This window comes from Puntigrus tetrazona, chromosome 20 (genome assembly GCF_018831695.1).
Source record: "Puntigrus tetrazona isolate hp1 chromosome 20, ASM1883169v1, whole genome shotgun sequence".
In the NCBI taxonomy this organism is placed as follows: domain Eukaryota; kingdom Metazoa; phylum Chordata; class Actinopteri; order Cypriniformes; family Cyprinidae; genus Puntigrus; species Puntigrus tetrazona.
This window is the reverse complement of record NC_056718.1, coordinates 4,250,574-4,265,277: the sequence shown is the minus strand read 5'-3', so window position 1 is coordinate 4,265,277 and position 14,704 is coordinate 4,250,574. Positions and strand designations below refer to the sequence as shown.

Genomic DNA, 14,704 nt, shown 5'->3' with positions numbered 1-14,704 from the left:
CAGTATGCGTGTGTTTTTTGGAAATTCGGTAAAGAAAATGTGTGCTAGCACCCCCTACCATATAACAATGAAAATGCAGATTCTAAGAGCACAAATATAGCTGAAATATACTTACACATTTTTGCACATTTTATACATTTACTGTATATGTCAAGTACACTTAAAAAACCTATTTCTGAGAAGTATATAAAAAGTAGACTAAAAATATACTCGTTGCACATGGAAGTCAGCAGAATCTTTGATTCTATGTTGCTGCAAATCTGTCCAGCAAATGAAGTCCTCATTAGATTCATGGCAGAGGTTTCAGCTGTAGTAAATGCTCATCCACTAATACCAGTATCAACAGATCCAAACATGCCCCAGCAACACTTTTCACAAAAAAGACTGGCACGCTTGTTTCCACAGATAGAAACTTTAATAAAAAGCACCTCTACATCACCCCAGTGTTAAAAGTTCAAAGTTTAGCCAACACCTCCTGGCTTCGATGGAGAAGTGCGTATCTAAAAACTTACCAAAATCAAAAAATCATTATGAAATAAATGTTTTTCTCAAATACACAATTATTGGCACCCTAGAAATTTTTATGTGAAAAATATCTTTGAAATACATCCACTCCAGGATGATTATGAAATTATCCAGCCATGGTTTCCTATTTCACATAAATAAAAATAGGAGGGAAAACAAAGCCCAAATTCCCTTAATCATCAATCACAATGAGAAAAACCAAAGAATATATTTCTGATGTGCAGCAAAATATAAATTAACTTCTCAAATTTGTTGAGTCTTGGGGTCAGAAAATCTTAAAAATAAATGATCAAACATTACCCCATATTTAGCAAGGTTTCTGTTATTTTTGGCCATGACTGGATAGATAGATAGATAGATAGATAGATAGATAGATAGATGGATAGATAGATAGATAGATAGATAGATAGATAGATAGATAGATAGATAGATAGATAGATAGATAGATAGATAGATAGAACGATATCATACTTAAAGTATTAATATCTGTCATTGTCAGTTTATAAATGAAAAAGAGCAAAGATTTAGATTTTTTTATTATGTGTACAATCACATGAAGCAAATTAAAAACCAATACACATAAACTAAACTAAATAAAATGCTCACAAATATTCCATTAAACATATGAATATATGACACAAATGCTTTAAGCCATCTGGTCCCAGTTGCTGGTCTCTGATTTTGATCTCCCTTTTTTCTGGAGGTGACCAGCTCACACCTGCATTGTCCTGTTAAAGGAACAGACGGAATAAAGTAAAACTAAGCAGATTTAATTATTATCTTTGAGGAAAATATATATTGCTTCTACATGAAGGTGGTTTATGATATGAAAAGGATATGATACCTTTTTAAGTAAGTCCAAGTAAAACTTCATGTCGAGCTGGGACACGGGCTGCATGGTCTTCATGTTTTTGCCTCCTCACTTTAGGCTTCCGTGGCACCTTGCTGATTTCCACGCACATTACTTTTTGTGGAGATGGCTCACACACATCCATACTGTCCTGCTGAAATAACAGACATAACTACTTAACACTGGGCACTTTTAAAAGGGTGCTGCTTAGGTCCACAGATACATCTTTCTATCATTTGGAAATATAAAGTTATGATATTTTAAATAATGGACCTAGATAACATTGTAGCTTAGGTGAAGACAACAATACGAACTTACTGATGCCTTCTGCTGCCTCCGCTGCCTCTGCTGCTGTTTCCACTGCTCCCTCCGCTTCTGCTTCTGCTGCTCTGTGATTCTAGGGTTTGCTCCCTGTCGGCGTGAGCTTCCCTGTAAAGTCCCAGAATACACAGGCACCACTTTTGAGGTCCTGGAGGGCGCAAGTACTTGCTGGGTGGAAGAGAAAGGCATGCCCAGCTGCTCAGCAAGCCTCCGTTTCTCTGCCTTCATGGTTCTGGTGGGCACTGACGCTTCCTTTGGACACCCAGTAGGCAGTGGAGAGCTGGCAATCACTCCTGCTTCCTGTGAGGTCCCGGAATGTACAGAGCCCCTGCCATGTAAAGCGGCTGGAGGCTTCTGCTGGAGCAGTTCCTTCCTCAGCCGCTCAGATATTTTAAGCCCTTCCGGGGTCTTTTGGGCCACGGGTTCTGCCTTCTCAGGAGAGGCCCTGCGGGACACCTGCAACAGCTCCTGTCTCAGCCGCTCAGGTATCTTGAGCCTCTGCTTCCCCTGGGTCTTTTGGGCCACTGGTGCTGCCTTCTCTGAAGAGGCTTGAGGCTTCTGCTGCTCCATCTCCTGCCTGGGTGGCTCAGGGATCTTTAAATTTTGCGGCCGTGAGGCAGGCACACGAGCTTCCAGTTCATCAGCGGCCTTTAGCAGATGCCGCTTCAGATACTCAGGGATCCTTAGTTTTCCACGTTGCCGGGAACAAGTGGGCACAGGATGACCTCGCGGGGTGTCACCAGCCACAGGTGGTCCCTGAGGGGAGCTGGCAGGGATAGGGGCTACCTCAGGCTCCTTCTTCCTCACCTGCTTAGTGGTCTTCGGCGATTTCCCACACTCAGCCTTCTTAGATCCACAAAGCGCAGGTGGTCCCTGAGGCTCCTTCTGCCTCCACTTCTTCTGTTGATCCGTGGTCTTCAGCGTTGCATCTGAGAACCCTGAGCGCAGAGACTCAGCCTTCTCTGATGCACTGTTGAAGACCAGGGATGAGGTGTGGTCCCTCTTCTTAGCACAGGCAGGCACAGGTGCTTCCTTTTGGGACCTGGAAGGCATGGGTGCACCCTGTGTCTTCTTCTGCCTCCACGGTTCCTTGGTAGTCAGTGTTGCATCTGAGAAGCCTGAGCGCGGGGACTCAGCCTTCTCAAATTCATCACTGAAGGCCAGGGATGTGGGGCATGAAGATTCCCCTTCCACTATCGTTCCCCACCAGTCAGGTGAGGTGAAGTTCCCATATTCAGGCTCCTCATCTATAGGAAGGGAGACCTCCGTTATGGCCCACCACCGCCCTGCAGCGAGGGCAGTGCTGAGCTCATCTGAGAGCTCAGAAGATGGTGACTGCACTGCACTCTCAGGAATGGGGATAGCTGACATAGTCATGTTGATTGCTGAATCGATGATGAAAGATAAATGAACAATACTGCCGCTGTCTTTGTATCTGTAAAACACTCTGGCAGAAAGAGAAAGGCAAGAGAAAATGTAAACATTTAAACACTTATAAACATTGAAGGGGCTGAAAGTTGGTGATGTTACTTTTTTTCTTTTACAGGTACAGTTTTACAGTGTGTCCATGCCCAGTGGGGGTCCACACCTAGAGTTTTTATTAATATTATTTTACCAACTAACAATTCACTGCACCATGTTTTGTTAACAGGGAGATAATGCTTGGTCAAAAATCAAGAATTATAAGAACATTTAATCTATGTATAGAAGCATAATTATTAACAACTCTATGTTACAAAACATCAACTAATTGCTGAGATCAGTCATTGCGATCATCATTATTTACATATCAACCTCCATCAAAATGTCCACACGGAGCTCTACTGCAAGCCTGTGTATCTCAAAGCACAAAGTTAATTTTTTCTCCAAGTTATGAACATTTTAAGCCAAAAAATATATAAAAATCTAATTGAGATGTAAAGAGCATACTCACAATCACTCGCCAAAACTCGCTACAATTTGAATGATGCATCTGCACTCATATTTATAGACTACTCGCCGAACGTTCTGTTGGAATGCGGCGATCATGACGACGCAATAGCTGGCCGCTCACTGTTCTAATTGGCTGAAAATGATCTTAAAAATACACAAGGAAATGTGACAATTATTAGAAACAATTATATGAATAAAATAATATCCAAAATGCGTCAATTTATTGCACAAAATAAATATATAGGCGCTTTTATGTCTGCAGAGCGCAGCGCGTAAAGTTTTCATGTTAATGCCATAAACGGCGCTGCTGGTGATTATCGTTCACGGTTTTGGCTGTCAGGCAGATCTATCGGAATGATAAACCACAAATACATCACCACATGTTGTCTGGGACAGTTTCAAGAAAAAAATTCCAGCATATTCGATTATAAGACACGACTAAAAATATTTATTTCATAATTATATTTACTAGAAATTCTTATTATCCATAAGCCTCAAAAAAAATTGTATGCATATTTTCGTGATTCTTTTAAAATTAAAGATTAAAAGGAGTAATTGTGCAAATTCATTTCTACAGCCTTCTTTGATTTTCATATTTACCAAGTATTCTGATATTTCGTCGATGACTGGATAGATAGATAGATAGATAGATAGATAGATAGATAGATAGATAGATAGATAGATAGATAGATAAATGAAAAATAGCAAAGATTTATGCATTTTTTTACATTTTTATTATGCTTACAATCACATTACATAAATTCAAACACAATACACATGAACCTTAAATGCTTACAAATATTCCATTAAACATATGAATATATGACACAAATGCTTTAAGCCATCTGGTCCCAGTGGCTGGTCTCTGATTTGATCTCCTTTTCTCTGGAGGTGACCAGCTCACACCTGCATTGTCCTGTTAAAGGAACAGACAGAATGATGCAACACTAAGCAGATTAAAACAAAATATGTAATGCTTTTACCATTTCAGCATGAGGGTGGTTTATGATATGAAAAGGATATGATACCTTTTTAAGTAAGTCCAAGTAAAACTTCATGTCGAGCTGGGACACGGGCTGCGGGTCTTCGTGTTTTTGCCTCCTCACTTTAGGCTTCCGTGGCACCTTGCTGATTTCCACGCACATTACTTTTTGTGGAGATGGCTCACACACATCCATACTGTCCTGCTGAAATAACAGACATAACTACTTAACACTGGGCACTTTTAAAGGGTGCTGCTTAGGTCCACAGATACATCTTTCTATCATTTGGAAATATAAAGTTATGATATTTTAAATAATGGACCTAGATAACATTGTAGCTTAGGTGAAGACAACAATACGAACTTACTGATGCCTTCTGCTGCCTCCGCTGCCTCTGCTGCTGTTTCCACTGCTCCCTCCGCTTCTGCTTCTGCTGCTCTGTGATTCTAGGGTTTGCTCCCTGTTGGCGTGAGCTTCCCTGTAAAGTCCCAGAATACACAGGCACCACTTTTGAGGTCCTGGAGGGCGCAAGTACTTGCTGGGTGGAAGAGAAAGGCATGCCCAGCTGCTCAGCAAGCCTCCGTTTCTCTGCCTTCATGGTTCTGGTGGGCACTGACGCTTCCTTTGGACACCCAGTAGGCAGTGGAGAGCTGGCAATCACTCCTGCTTCCTGTGAGGTCCCGGAATGTACAGAGCCCTTGCCATGTAAAGCGGCTGGAGGCTTCTGCTGGAGCAGTTCCTTCCTCAGCCGCTCAGATATTTTAAGCCCTTCCGGGGTCTTTTGGGCCACGGGTTCTGCCTTCTCAGGAGAGGCCCTGCGGGACACCTGCAACAGCTCCTGTCTCAGCCGCTCAGGTATCTTGAGCCTCTGCTTCCCCTGGGTCTTTTGGGCCACTGGTGCTGCCTTCTCTGAAGAGGCTTGAGGCTTCTGCTGCTCCATCTCCTGCCTGGGTGGCTCAGGGATCTTGAAATTTTGCGGCCGTGAGGCAGGCACACGAGCTTCCAGTTCATCAGCGGCCTTTAGCAGATGCCGCCTCAGATACTCAGGGATCCTTAGTTTTCCACGTTGCCGGGAACAAGTGGGCACAGGATGACCTCGCGGGGTGTCACCAGCCGCAGGTGGTCCCTGAGGGGAGCTGGCAGGGATAGGGGCTACCTGAGGCTCCTTCTTCCTCGGCTGCTTAGTGGTCTTCAGCGAGTTCCCACACTCAGCCTTCTTAGATCCACCAAGCACAGATGGTCCCTGAGGCTTCTTCTGCCTCCACCTGGTCCATTGGTCCGTGGTCTTCAGCGTTGCATCTGAGAACCCTGAGCGCAGAGACCCAGCCTTCTCTGATGCACTGTTGAAGACCAGGGATGAGGTGTGGTCCCTCTTCTTAGCACAGGCAGGCACAGGTGCTTCCTTTTGGGACCTGGAAGGCATGGGTGCACCCTGTGTCTTCTTCTGCCTCCACGGTTCCTTGGTAGTCAGTGTTGCATCTGAGAAGCCTGAGCGCGGGGACTCAGCCTTCTCAAATTCATCACTGAAGGCCAGGGATGTGGGGCATGAAGATTCCCCTTCCACTATCGTTCCCAACCAGTCAGGTGAGGTGAAGTTCCCATATTCAGGCTCCTCATCTATAGGAAGGGAGACCTCCGTTATGGCCCACCACCGCCCTGCAGCGAGGGCAGTGCTGAGCTCATCTGAGAGCTCAGAAGATGGTGACTGCACTGCACTCTCAGGAATGGGGATAGCTGACATAGTCATGTTGATTGCTGAATCGATGATGAAAGATAAATGAACAATACTGCCGCTGTCTTTGTATCTGTAAAACACTCTGGCAGAAAGAGAAAGGCAAGAGAAAATGTAAACATTTAAACACTTATAAACATTGAAGGGGCTGAAAGTTGGTGATGTTACTTTTTTCTTTTACAGGTACAGTTTTACAGTGTGTCCATGCCCAGTGGGGGTCCACACCTAGAGTTTTTATTAATATTATTTTACCAACTAACAATTCACTGCACCATGTTTTGTTAACAGGAGATAATGCTTGGTCAAAAATCAAGAATTATAAGAACATTTAATCTATGTATAGAAGCATAATTATTAACAACTCTATGTTACAAAACATCAACTAATTGCTGAGATCAGTCATTGCGATCATCATTATTTACATATCAACCTCCATCAAAATGTCCACACGGAGCTCTACTGCACGCCTGTGTATCTCAAAGCACAAAGTTAATTTTTCTCCAAGTTATGAACATTTTAAGCCAAAAAATATATAAAAATCTAATTGAGATGTAAAAGAGCATACTCACAATCACTCGCCAAAACTCGCTACAATTTGAATGATGCATCTGCACTCATATTTATAGACTACTCGCGAACGTTCTGTTGGAATGCGGCGATCATGACAACACATAATAGCTGGCCGCTCACTGTTCTAATTGGCTGAAAATGATCTTAAAAATACACAAGGAAATGTGACAATTATTAGAAACAATTATATGAATAAAATAATATCCAAAATGCGTCAATTTATTGCACAAAATAAATATATAGGCGCTTTTATGTCTGCAGAGCGCAGCGGCGTAAAGTTTTCATGTTAATGCCATAAAGCGGCGCTGCTGGTGATTATCGTTCACGGTTTTGGCTGTCAGGCAGATCTATCGGAATGATAAACCACAAATACATCACCACATGTTGTCTGGGACAGTTTCAAGAAAAAATTCCAGCATATTCGATTATAAGACACGACTAAAAATATTTATTTCATAATTATATTTACTAGAAATTCTTATTATCCATAAGCCTCAAAAAAAATTGTATGCATATTTTCGTGATTCTTTTAAAATTAAAGATTAAAAGGAGTAATTGTGCAAATTCATTTCTACAGCCTTCTTTGATTTTCATATTTACCAAGTATTCTGATATTTCGATCGATGACTGGATAGATAGATAGATAGATAGATAGATAGATAGATAGATAGATAGATAGATAAATGAAAAATAGCAAAGATTTATGCATTTTTTTTTACATTTTTATTATGCTTACAATCACATTACATAAATTCAAACACAATACACATGAACCTTAAATGCTTACAAATATTCCATTAAACATATGAATATATGACACAAATGCTTTAAGCCATCTGGTCCCAGTGGCTGGTCTCTGATTTTGATCTCCCTTTTCTCTGGAGGTGACCAGCTCACACCTGCATTGTCCTGTTAAAGGAACAGACAGAATGATGCAACACTAAGCAGATTAAAACAAAATATGTAATGCTTTTACCATTTCAGCATGAGGGTGGTTTATGATATGAAAAGGATATGATACCTTTTAAGTAAGTCCAAGTAAAACTTCATGTCGAGCTGGGACACAGGCTGCGGGTCTTCGTGTTTTTGCCTCCTCACTTTAGGCTTCCGTGGCACCTTGCTGATTTCCACGCACATTACTTTTTGTGGAGATGGCTCACACACATCCATACTGTCCTGCTGAAATAACAGACATAACTACTTAACACTGGGCACTTTTAAAGGGTGCTGCTTAGGTCCACAGATACATCTTTCTATCATTTGGAAATATAAAGTTATGATATTTTAAATAATGGACCTAGATAACATTGTAGCTTAGGTGAAGACAACAATACGAACTTACTGATGCCTTCTGCTGCCTCCGCTGCCTCTGCTGCTGTTTCCACTGCTCCCTCCGCTTCTGCTTCTGCTGCTCTGTGATTCTAGGGTTTGCTCCCTGTTGGCGTGAGCTTCCCTGTAAAGTCCCAGAATACACAGGCACCACTTTTGAGGTCCTGGAGGCGCAAGTACTTGCTGGGTGGAAGAGAAAGGCATGCCCAGCTGCTCAGCAAGCCTCCGTTTCTCTGCCTTCATGGTTCTGGTGGGCACTGGCGCTTCCTTTGGACACCCAGTAGGCAGTGGAGAGCTGGCAATCACTCCTGCTTCCTGTGAGGTCCCGGAATGTACAGAGCCCTTGCCATGTAAAGCGGCTGGAGGCTTCTGCTGGAGCAGTTCCTTCCTCAGCCGCTCAGATATTTTAAGCCCTTCCGGGGTCTTTTGGGCCACAGGTTCTGCCTTCTCAGGAGAGGCCCTGCGGGACACCTGCAACAGCTCCTGTCTCAGCCGCTCAGGTATCTTGAGCCTCTGCTTCCCCTGGGTCTTTTGGGCCACTGGTGCTGCCTTCTCTGAAGAGGCTTGAGGCTTCTGCTGCTCCATCTCCTGCCTGGGTGGCTCAGGGATCTTGAAATTTTGCGGCCGTGAGGCAGGCACACGAGCTTCAGTTCATCAGCGGCCTTTAGCAGATGCCGCCTCAGATACTCAGGGATCCTTAGTTTTCCACGTTGCCGGGAACAAGTGGGCACAGGATGACCTCGCGGGGTGTCACCAGCCGCAGGTGGTCCCTGAGGGGAGCTGGCAGGGATAGGGGCTACCTGAGGCTCCTTCTTCCTCGGCTGCTTAGTGGTCTTCAGCGAGTTCCCACACTCAGCCTTCTTAGATCCACCAAGCACAGATGGTCCCTGAGGCTTCTTCTGCCTCCACCTGGTCCATTGGTCCGTGGTCTTCAGCGTTGCATCTGAGAACCCTGAGCGCAGAGACCCAGCCTTCTCTGATGCATTGTTGAAGACCAGGGATGAGTGTGGTCCCTCTTTTTAGCACAGGCAGGCACGGGTGCGTCCTTTTGGGACCCGGAAAGCATGCGTGCACCCTGTGTCTTCTTCTGCCTCCACGGTTCCTTGGTAGTCAGTGTTGCATCTGAGAAGCCTGAGCGCGGGGACTCAGCCTTCTCAAATTCATCACTGAAGGCCAGGGATGTGGGGCATGAAGTTTCCCCTTCCTCTATCGTTCCCCACCAGTCAGGTGAGGTGAAGTTCCCATATTCAGGCTCCTCATCTATAGGAAGGGAGACCTCCGTTATGGCCCACCACCGCCCTGCAGCGAGGGCAGTGCTGAGCTCATCTGAGAGCTCAGAAGATGGTGAATGCACTGCACTCTCAGGAATGGGGATAGCTGACATAGTCATGTTGATTGCTGAATCGATGATGAACGATAAATGAACAATACTGCCGTTTATTTGTAAAACACTCTGACAGAAAGAGAAAGGCAAGAGAAAATTTAAACAGTTAAACACTTAAACATTTAAGAGGCTGAAAGTTGGTGATTTTTATTAATTTTGTTTTACCAACTAACAATTTACTGTTTTGTTCATAGACAGATAATGCTTGGTTAAAAATCAAGAATTATAAGAAAATTTAATCTATGTATAGAAGCATAATTATTAACAACTCTATGTTATAAAACATCAACTAATTGCTGAAATCAGTCATTGCGATCATCATTATTTACATATCAACCTCCATCAAAATGTCCACACGGAGCTCTACTGCACGCCTGTGTATCTCAAAGCACAAAGTTAATTTTTTCTCCGAGTTATGAACATTTTAAGCATAAAAAACGAATTGAGATGTAAAGAGCATACTCACAATCACTCGCCAAAACTCGCTACAATTTGAATGATGCATCTGCACTCATATTTATAGACTACTCGCTTGAACGTTCTGTTGGAATGCGGCGATCATGACGACGCAATAGCTGGCCGCTCACTGTTCTAATTGGCTGAAAATGATCTTAAAAATACACAAGGAAATGTGACAATTATTAGAAACAATTATATGAATAAAATAATATCCAAAATGCGTCAATTTATTGCACAAAATAAATATATAGGCGCTTTTATGTCTGCAGAGCGCAGCGCGTAAAGTTTTCATGTTAATGCCATAAGCGGCGCTGCTGGTGATTATCGTTCACGGTTTTGGCTGTCAGGCAGATCTATCGGAATGATAAACCACAAATACATCACCACATGTTGTCTGGGACAGTTTCAAGAAAAAATTCCAGCATATTCGATTATAAGACACGACTAAAAATATTTATTTCATAATTATATTTACTAGAAATTCTTATTATCCATAAGCCTCAAAAAAATTATATGCATATTTTCGTGATTCTTTTAAAATTAAAGATTAAAAGGAGTAATTGTGCAAATTCATTTCTACAGCCTTTTTGATTTTCATATTTACCAAGTATTCTGATATTTAAATCGATGACTGGATAGATAGATAGATAGATAGATAGATAGATAGATAGATAGATAGAGATAGATAGATAGATAGATAGATAAATGAAAAATAGCAAAGATTTATGCATTTTTTTACATTTTATTATGCTTACAATCACATTACATAAATTCAAACACAATACACATGAACCTTAAATGCTTACAAATATTCCATTAAACATATGAATATATGACACAAATGCTTTAAGCCATCTGGTCCCAGTGGCTGGTCTCTGATTTTGATCTCCCTTTTCTCTGGAGGTGACCAGCTCACACCTGCATTGTCCTGTTAAAGGAACAGACAGAATGATGCAACACTAAGCAGATTAAAACAAAATATGTAATGCTTTTACCATTTCAGCATGAGGGTGGTTTATGATATGAAAAGGATATGATACCTTTTTAAGTAAGTCCAAGTAAAACTTCATGTCGAGCTGGGACACGGGCTGCGGGTCTTCATGTTTTTGCCTCCTCACTTTAGGCTTCTGTGGCACCTTGCTGATTTCCACGCACATTACTTTTTGTGGAGATGGCTCACACACATCCATACTGTCCTGCTGAAATAACAGACATAACTACTTAACACTGGGCACTTTTAAAGGGTGCTGCTTAGGTCCACAGATACATCTTTCTATCATTTGGAAATATAAAGTTATGATATTTTAAATAATGGACCTAGATAACATTGTAGCTTAGGTGAAGACAACAATACGAACTTACTGATGCCTTCTGCTGCCTCCGCTGCCTCTGCTGCTGTTTCCACTGCTCCCTCCGCTTCTGCTTCTGCTGCTCTGTGATTCTAGGGTTTGCTCCCTGTTGGCGTGAGCTTCCCTGTAAAGTCCCAGAATACACAGGCACCACTTTTGAGGTCCTGGAGGCGCAAGTACTTGCTGGGTGGAAGAGAAAGGCATGCCCAGCTGCTCAGCAAGCCTCCGTTTCTCTGCCTTCATGGTTCTGGTGGGCACTGGCGCTTCCTTTGGACACCCAGTAGGCAGTGGAGAGCTGGCAATCACTCCTGCTTCCTGTGAGGTCCCGGAATGTACAGAGCCCCTGCCATGTAAAGCGGCTGGAGGCTTCTGCTGGAGCAGTTCCTTCCTCAGCCGCTCAGATATTTTAAGCCCTTCCGGGTCTTTTGGGCCACGGGTTCTGCCTTCTCAGGAGGCCCTGCGGGACACCTGCAACAGCTCCTGTCTCAGCCGCTCAGGTATCTTGAGCCTCTGCTTCCCCTGGGTCTTTTGGGCCACTGGTGCTGCCTTCTCTGAAGAGGCTTGAGGCTTCTGCTGCTCCATCTCCTGCCTGGGTGGCTCAGGGATCTTGAAATTTTGCGGCCGTGAGGCAGGCACACGAGCTTCAGTTCATCAGCGGCCTTTAGCAGATGCCGCCTCAGATACTCAGGGATCCTTAGTTTTCCACGTTGCCGGGAACAAGTGGGCACAGGATGACCTCGCGGGTGTCACCAGCCGCAGGTGGTCCCTGAGGGAGCTGGCAGGGATAGGGGCTACCTGAGGCTCCTTCTTCCTCGGCTGCTTAGTGGTCTTCAGCGAGTTCCCACACTCAGCCTTCTTAGATCCACCAAGCACAGATGGTCCCTGAGGCTTCTTCTGCCTCCACCTGGTCCATTGGTCCGTGGTCTTCAGCGTTGCATCTGAGAACCCTGAGCGCAGAGACCCAGCCTTCTCTGATGCATTGTTGAAGACCAGGGATGAGGTGTGGTCCCTCTTTTTAGCACAGGCAGGCACGGGTGCGTCCTTTTGGGACCCGGAAAGCATGCGTGCACCCTGTGTCTTCTTCTGCCTCCACGGTTCCTTGGTAGTCAGTGTTGCATCTGAGAAGCCTGAGCGCGGGGACTCAGCCTTCTCAAATTCATCACTGAAGGCCAGGGATGTGGGGCATGAAGTTTCCCCTTCCTCTATCGTTCCCCACCAGTCAGGTGAGGTGAAGTTCCCATATTCAGGCTCCTCATCTATAGGAAGGGAGACCTCCGTTATGGCCCACCACCGCCCTGCAGCGAGGGCAGTGCTGAGCTCATCTGAGAGCTCAGAAGATGGTGACTGCACTGCACTCTCAGGAATGGGGATAGCTGACATAGTCATGTTGATTGCTGAATCGATGATGAGCGATAAATGAACAATACTGCCGTTTATTTGTAAAACACTCTGGCAGAAAGAGAAAGGCAAGAGAAAATTTAAACAGTTAAACACTTAAACATTTAAGAGGCTGAAAGTTGGTGATTTTTATTAATTTTGTTTTACCAACTAACAATTTACTGTTTTGTTCATAGACAGATAATGCTTGGTTAAAAATCAAGAATTATAAGAAAATTTAATCTATGTATAGAAGCATAATTATTAACAACTCTATGTTATAAAACATCAACTAATTGCTGAAATCAGTCATTGCGATCATCATTATTTACATATCAACCTCCATCAAAATGTCCACACGGAGCTCTACTGCAAGCCTGTGTATCTCAAAGCACAAAGTTAATTTTTTCTCCGAGTTATGAACATTTTAAGCATAAAAAACTAATTGAGATGTAAAGAGCATACTCACAATCACTCGCCAAAACTCGCTACAATTTGAATGATGCATCTGCACTCATATTTATAGACTACTCGCGAACGTTCTGTTGGAATCGGCGATCATGGTAAACGCAATAGCTGGCCGCTCACTGTTCTAATTGGCTGAAAATGATCTTAAAAATACACAAGGAAATGTGACAATTATTAGAAACAATTATATGAATAAAATAATATCCAAAATGCGTCAATTTATTGCACAAAATAAATATATAGGCGCTTTTATGTCTGCAGAGCGCAGCGGCGTAAAGTTTTCATGTTAATGCCATAAGCGGCGCTGCTGGTGATTATCGTTCACGGTTTTGGCTGTCAGGCAGATCTATCGGAATGATAAACCACAAATACATCACCACATGTTGTCTGGGACAGTTTCAAGAAAAAAATTCCAGCATATTCGATTATAAGACACGACTAAAAATATTTATTTCATAATTATATTTACTAGAAATTCTTATTATCCATAAGCCTCAAAAAAATTATATGCATATTTTCGTGATTCTTTTAAAATTAAAGATTAAAAGGAGTAATTGTGCAAATTCATTTCTACAGCCTTCTTTGATTTTCATATTTACCAAGTATTCTGATATTTAAATGACTGATGACTGGATAGATAGATAGATAGATAGATAGATAGATAGATAGATAGATAGATAGATAGATAGATAGATAGATAGATAAATGAAAAATAGCAAAGATTTATGCATTTTTTTACATTTTTATTATGCTTACAATCACATTACATAAATTCAAACACAATACACATGAACCTTAAATGCTTACAAATATTCCATTAAACATATGAATATATGACACAAATGCTTTAAGCCATCTGGTCCCAGTGGCTGGTCTCTGATTTTGATCTCCCTTTTCTCTGGAGGTGACCAGCTCACACCTGCATTGTCCTGTTAAAGGAACAGACAGAATGATGCAACACTAAGCAGATTAAAACAAAATATGTAATGCTTTTACCATTTCAGCATGAGGGTGGTTTATGATATGAAAAGGATATGATACCTTTTTAAGTAAGTCCAAGTAAAACTTCATGTCGAGCTGGGACACGGGCTGCGGGTCTTCGTGTTTTTGCCTCCTCACTTTAGGCTTCCGTGGCACCTTGCTGATTTCCACGCACATTACTTTTTGTGGAGATGGCTCACACACATCCATACTGTCCTGCTGAAATAACAGACATAACTACTTAACACTGGGCACTTTTAAAGGGTGCTGCTTAGGTCCACAGATACATCTTTCTATCATTTGGAAATATAAAGTTATGATATTTTAAATAATGGACCTAGATAACATTGTAGCTTAGGTGAAGACAACAATACGAACTTACTGATGCCTTCTGCTGCCTCCGCTGCCTCTGCTGCTGTTTCCACTGCTCCCTCCGCTTCTGCT

At 42.7% G+C, this 14,704-nt stretch overlaps 1 long non-coding RNA gene across 1 annotated transcript; it reads right to left on the bottom strand.

The window, feature by feature from the left end:
• Window positions 1-14,135: 14,135 nt before the first annotated feature.
• Window positions 14,136-14,704, bottom strand: LOC122324567. The gene is made up of 3 exons (XR_006247198.1): window positions 14,643-14,704; window positions 14,321-14,479; window positions 14,136-14,208 (listed from the first exon to the last, which is right to left on the bottom strand). It is a non-coding gene; the product is annotated as an uncharacterized LOC122324567 (long non-coding RNA).